Below are 6569 nucleotides of genomic sequence, written 5' to 3'. Positions count from 1 at the left end.
TTAAAGAATCATTCATTACGGGTTTCCCGCGTACTCGCGTCAGTACGGGCCAGTTGGAAATACGGCTAATTGATCCCAACGTCACCGTGCAGAGAAGCCCTTACAGGCTTAGCGAGGAAGAGCGAAGAATAGTACGCGAGAGAATAGACGAATTAATTAAAGCACAAATTGTAAAACCTAGTAATTCGCCGTTCGCGAGCCCTATGATACTCGTGAAGAACGGCTCAGACAGATTGTGTGTAGACTTTCGAGCGCTGAATAAAAATACGGTCGCGGATCGGTATCCCTTACCCCTTATTGCTGACCAAATCGCGAGATTGCAGAGTGCGAGATACTTCATTAGCCTGGACATGGCTAGCGGATTTCACCAGATTCTCATTCATCCTAACTCGACGGAATATACTGCGTTCGTTACCCCCGACGGTCAATACGAATACGTGACGATGCCGTTTGGGTTGAAAAATGCACCAGCCGTTTTCCAGAGAGCCATTTTCAAGGCCTTAGGCGACCTCGCTTATTCGTATGTCGTTGTTTATTTGGACGACGTTCTAATAATCGCCGACTCAATAGATCAAGCTCTAGAAAGGTTGCACACTGTACTAAACACTCTCGTAAACGCCGGATTTTCTTTCAATTTCGCTAAATGTTCTTTTCTGAAGACGTCGGTACTTTATTTGGGATATGTAATTCGTAACGGAGAAGTTCGTCCAAACCCGGGAAAAATACAAGCTTTGAATTCTTTACCTGCACCGTCGACCGTCACACAGCTTAGGCAGTTTATAGGTTTGGCCTCTTACTTCCGAAAATTTATTCCTAAATTTTCACAAGTGATGAAACCCTTGTACGCACTCACTTCTAGTAACAAGCACATAACTTGGACGGACAGGCACGAAAAGATAAGACAACAGATAATTTCCGTTCTGACCGACGCGCCGGTGTTAATGATATTTGATCCCAATCGTCCCATAGAGCTACATACCGACGCTAGTTCGGAGGGGTATGGAGCTATTTTAATGCATAGAGTCGAAAAGGAAAACAGAGTCATCGAATATTATAGTAAAAGGACCAGTCCCGCGGAATCTAGGTATCATTCGTACGAACTGGAGACACTAGCAGTAGTAAGCGCCGTCAAGCATTTCCGACACTACTTACATGGACGGAAATTCTTAGTAGTTACCGACTGTAATTCTTTGAAAGCCTCCAGCAACAAAGTAAACTTAAACGACCGGGTTTATAGGTGGTGGGCTTATTTGCAAACATTAGATTTTGACATCATGTATCGAGAGGGTAAACGAATGGCCCACGTGGATTTCTTTTCGCGAAACTCCGTAGACTTGAATCGCCGTATGATAGACAAGGTCGCAGAGAAAGAGATTAATCTGGCCGAGATCTCCGAAGATTGGCTATTAGCGGAACAACGTCGCGATCCGCAAATCTCCGAAATCGTTAATAAATTACAGAACGAAGAGCTCGCGGAAGATATCGCGAATACCTACGAACTGCGATCCGGTACACTTTACCGTAAAATACAACGAAAGGGCAGAACCCTTTGCTTACCCATTGTTCCGAGAGGTTTTAGATGGTCCGTCATCAACCATGTGCATCAGTCAATTATGCACTTAGGATGGGATAAAACGCTCGAGAAGATCTATGAGTATTATTGGTTCGAGGGAATGGCGAAGTATGTTCGCAAATTTGTCGAGAACTGCCATGCTTGTAGAGTTTCGAAGGCTAGTTCAGGTAAAATACAGGCTGAACTGCATCCTATACCTAAGACCGGCATACCGTGGCATACGGTGCACATGGACATAACGGGCAAGCTGAGTGGCAAGAATGACTCGAAAGAGTATGTAGTCGTCTTGATCGATGCCTTTACGAAATTCGTGCACTTACATCACACACGCAAATTGGATTCGCTTAGCGTTATCAAGGCACTTAAGTCCGCCGTGTTTTTGTTCGGTAGTCCCTGTCGAATAATAGCAGATCAGGGTAGATGTTTCACGGGCCGGGAATTTCAAGAATTCTGTGCAAGCAAACAAATCAAAGTTCATTTGATCGCGACCGGTGCAAGTAGGGCCAATGGGCAAGTAGAACGTGTTATGAGCACGTTAAAAAATATGTTCACAACGGTGGAAACGACCGGGCGCTCATGGCAAGACGCGATCGGGGAGATGCAATTGGCTTTGAATTGCACCATCAACCGCGTAACCAAATCGAGTCCTTTAGAGTTATTGATTGGTAGAGCAGCAAGACCGTATGACTTATTACTACCTGATAACATCGAGGAAAAAGAAATAGATATCTCCAGTGTAAGACAACAGGCAATAAAAGAGATGGAAACTAGTGCTAGGTATGACAAAGAGAGATTCGATAAAACCAAAGCTAAAGTAGTTAGGTTTAATCCCGGTGATTTGGTACTACGCCAAAATGAAGAAAGGAACCAGACAAAATTGGATCCAAAATTCAGGGGCCCGTTTGTGATATCGGAGGTCCTGGAAGGAGACCGATATACCTTGAAAACACTGGATGGGAAAAGGTCATACAAGTACAGTCATGACAGGTTAAGGAAAATGCCGGATAGTTGCATTCCTGCGGAGTTGGATGTCTGTTGTGATGACGAGAACAGTGACCATGGCGATGTGAGTACCCCGATCCCAGAGGATCGTAGAATTATATGAGCCCAGGTGCGGCTATGGGATGGAGTTTAGTGCGGTCAGGCACTGGAAGTGACGATGTCACGAAGCTGGGAGCAATTAATTCATTAATAAACCATCTAAAGAAATTTCTCTAATCGAAATAGTCCTTAGACTATTTCTGGTGGCAGCAACTACCGTGTAAATCGAATGTTTCGATAAAAAAGAATTTTTTAAACTTTAGAAATAGAACTTAACCGGAAATCTTAAATCAATATCTTAAATACAATCATATCATTTAAATTTTCCCTTCCTATTAAATTCAAATTAAATTAAATCAAATTAAATTAAATCACTATAAACATCTAAAAAAAATGTTCCCACAAATAAATCAAATCTTCAGACCAAAAGGACAAAACCCCATCCCACCTCTCAAATTGCCCCCAGAAAAAGCCTCCCTCATCCAAGAAGCAGGTATAGCGATACACAACGCCATCAAAGACACCGAGGGTAACTCCATCATAACTAAAACAACAGAAAAGCTAGACATTATCGGCACCCACTTTTCCAAAATATACACACAAAATGAACCTATGGGCCGAGAACAACTAAACAGAATTATCATCGCCGAAACAAACAAACTCAAAAATGAAATGGAACAAGTCAAAACGCTAAACAAAACAGTCCGCACATTCTCAAACGAAAACACCGCAGACAACCCCAAACAACCAGATCCAGAAATAAACTACTTCACAAATTACATTCAATTAAACACAATCTTCTCCAAACTAAACAACAAAAAATCCTCCGGCTTCGACGGCATCCCAAACATTTTACTCAAGCGCCTGCCGAACAAAATAAGATGGTACTACACAGTATTCTTCAACAATGCACTAAACAACACATATTTCCCCAGAAAATGGAAAAAAGCCAAATTGATAGCTATTACAAAAAAAGATAAAGATGGCTCATCGCCCGCAAACCTACGACCCATAAGTCTCCTCCCCAACATAAGCAAAGTATTTAAAATAATCATAAACAACACCCTAACCTCCTTCTGCACAAAAAATGACATAATCCCAGAAAATCAATTTGGCTTCCGGCACAAACACTCCACAATTCACGCAATAAACAAACTTACGTCGGACATCTGCTGGGCTCTAAACGCAAAGCAACGAGTAGCCGCCTGCTTAATAGACCTCGAAGAAGCTTTCGACACAGTCTGGATCCCAGGTCTCATATACAAATTGATCAAGAAAAACTTTCCTAAATACCTAATTAAAATAGTCTGGAACATGATTACAAGCAGAACATTCGTAATGACCGAAGGTTCACACACATCAAGCAAAGAATTCTCCATAAAAAACGGTCTACAACAAGGTACAGTAAATTCCCCGTTACTTTTCAGTATTTACAACAGTGACTTACTAAATCTCTTACTACCACGCATGGAAACTAAAAATCAATACAAGCAAATGCGAAACCATACTGTTTAGACCCATGTCAAGTGAAATCGGCCCAATTGAAAGAGAATACTGCAAAAAATTCCAACTAGGAGAAAAAGCAAACAAAGGGGCACTCATACCATATCAGAACTCAATTCTGCCCCCGTATAACACAGGTGCAAACATTGTAAATATTGTAAATTTTGTAAATAAACCTATTTAACATCCCCCTCCCCCTCCCTCTCCCTCTTCTCATCCCGCCCCTCCCCAAAGTTACACAGCACCCAAAAAGTAGACTACCGAAGCGTGCTGTTTTGCGACCAAGTTTTCAGGACAGAAAAAAACAACCAACAACAAAATCACATAAAAGCTCCACTCCCCAACGGCTTAAATCCAACGAATAGATTAAAACACAAAAAATGTAAAACGGCGACACATAACATAGTATGGCTATGTCGTATCGTCGCGTATCGGTACTTCTGTCTAACACATCTTATCAAAATTCATGGTTTATTGTGAATACCCAAATGTATTAAAATGTATCTTGGTTTAAATAAACGTTATTAAAAAAAATATATAATAAATTTTACCACTATATCTAAAGTTCAATTCTTCAACTTATTTGTGAAATGTTCGAACTGCGACGCGAGGAGATTACCGGTAATATGTCAATTTCGTGATTTGTTGTGTCTCGTGTGTGGCAACAGCAACGACGGCGACGTCTATCGAGAGTAAAAGTAATATCGAAGTATACCTTACCATGACATTTTAAAATGTGTAATCTTTGATAAATGTATATTAATAAAATTTCATATGAAGAAAGTTTTTGGGAATCCGTATTATATCCATCGAGCAGAAAACGAAGACTTGACGGAAGTCGACGACAATGGAGATAAAAGTCTCTATCGTAATATTACTTTTATTGATTTTAACGTCAGATGGAACGGGTTTCGGCAGAAAACGATCCTCCAAATGTCAGAGGTAACGAGCAGGCTTCAAGTAAAAACGAGCAGAAGTCAACACCCGATTATTATTATTACTGTGACTCAACAGAGTTTGGAGTAGTACAAAGGATTCCGTATTTGCGTTCTTGTTCACCGTGCGACATGATAGAAATTGATTTCTCTTCCGCTTGTATCAGATACGGGATGTGCCTTGCCATTGCTAAAAAAGTTGATTCTTTTTCTCCGGTCTCGGTTATTCTATTTCTCTTTATTTGCATATTTTTTAAACACAAATATAGATGTTTTACGATTATTTATATTGTTGATGACATTATTTGACGAATTCTTCGAGAACTTCGCAAGGAAATCCAGACATAAATGATATTTAAAATGTTTATAGCAGTTCTGAAGTAAAGAAAAGCGATATGAATTTGAAATGATGGATCATTTCAATGACTTTATTATTTCCATTTTAGACATAACACAGGGAAACTTTATAATTTTTAAATCTCTTTGATTTAAAAATTGATTGATGGTTCGTTTACATTTAAGAGCACCTATGTGACTAAAGTCACCTAGTTCTTACATAGGCATGAGAAAAACAATAGACAACGTTAGATCAGAAGGACGGTTTCGTGTTTCAAGGGGCTAGACCGAGAGGTCAGAGTATGCGAGTCGAAAAGTGAGTGTGTTGCGAGAGTCAGAGTTGATCGAGACATCGAGGAGTAGAGTTGAGAGAATTGATCGAATTGTCAGTGTTGTAGAGTTGTTAGAGTTGCTAGTGAGAGAGAGAAAGAGAGAGTGTGTTAGATTCGTTGTGACGAGAGTTACCAAATAACTGTAAAGTTGTTTGAGATAGATACGAGTATCGCATTTAATTTCAGTTAAACAAACATCGTTTTCTGTCCAATTAACGCCTGTATATTCAATTCAATATTAATAAATTGTAAGTAATCGGGGAAAAATTTATATCTTTAATTTCTACGATACTACAGTATCTTTCTACATTTATTTTTCATTTTGCGTATCTGTATGTTGCCTTAATTGCTGTCTACATATTATTTTAGTTGCATTTTTCTTTTGGATCGGAAATGACTAACCTGTGTTTCATCAATAATTTATCTTCCTTCTCTTGGTGCATTTCTAAATGAATTTTTTACTCCAAGAGTCAACATCACTTTTTTTCAACCTCTTTTTTAGTTGACAAGAGTACAAAGCTATATATAGGCCAAAACATGTATGTATTTTTCGATAAAAGATAAATCTTTATTCAAAATCTACGAGACTGCACGCAGATATTTCAAATTACAGCGAATATTATCACGAATACTTCGCGTTAAACATCTTACATCTTTTAACATTTTCAGAGACGCGTAAACATCCGCAAGCTATTTATCACTTTATCCATTGCATATTGTAGCGGCACATGAGTCATAGGACGATGCGAATCGAGAGTAACTCATGTTGTTGATTTGCCTCGGGGCATTGATACCGTCTCGATGTACGAAACTTGATAATAAACAAACTCCGGACAAAACAATATCGCC

The 6569-nt window shown here is 39.5% G+C and overlaps 1 long non-coding RNA gene across 1 annotated transcript; it reads left to right on the top strand.

Moving 5' to 3' along the window:
- Positions 1-5635: 5635 nt before the first annotated feature.
- On the top strand, positions 5636-6528 carry LOC143304472 (uncharacterized). The gene is made up of 3 exons (XR_013061134.1): positions 5636-5968; positions 6090-6259; positions 6390-6528. It is a non-coding gene; the product is annotated as an uncharacterized LOC143304472 (long non-coding RNA).
- Positions 6529-6569: the final 41 nt, after the last annotated feature.

This window comes from Bombus vancouverensis, unplaced genomic scaffold (assembly GCF_051014615.1).
Source record: "Bombus vancouverensis nearcticus unplaced genomic scaffold, iyBomVanc1_principal scaffold0036, whole genome shotgun sequence".
In the NCBI taxonomy this organism is placed as follows: domain Eukaryota; kingdom Metazoa; phylum Arthropoda; class Insecta; order Hymenoptera; family Apidae; genus Bombus; species Bombus vancouverensis.
Note: the sequence above shows the minus strand (reverse complement) of the source record. Positions and strands in the feature narration are given on the sequence as shown.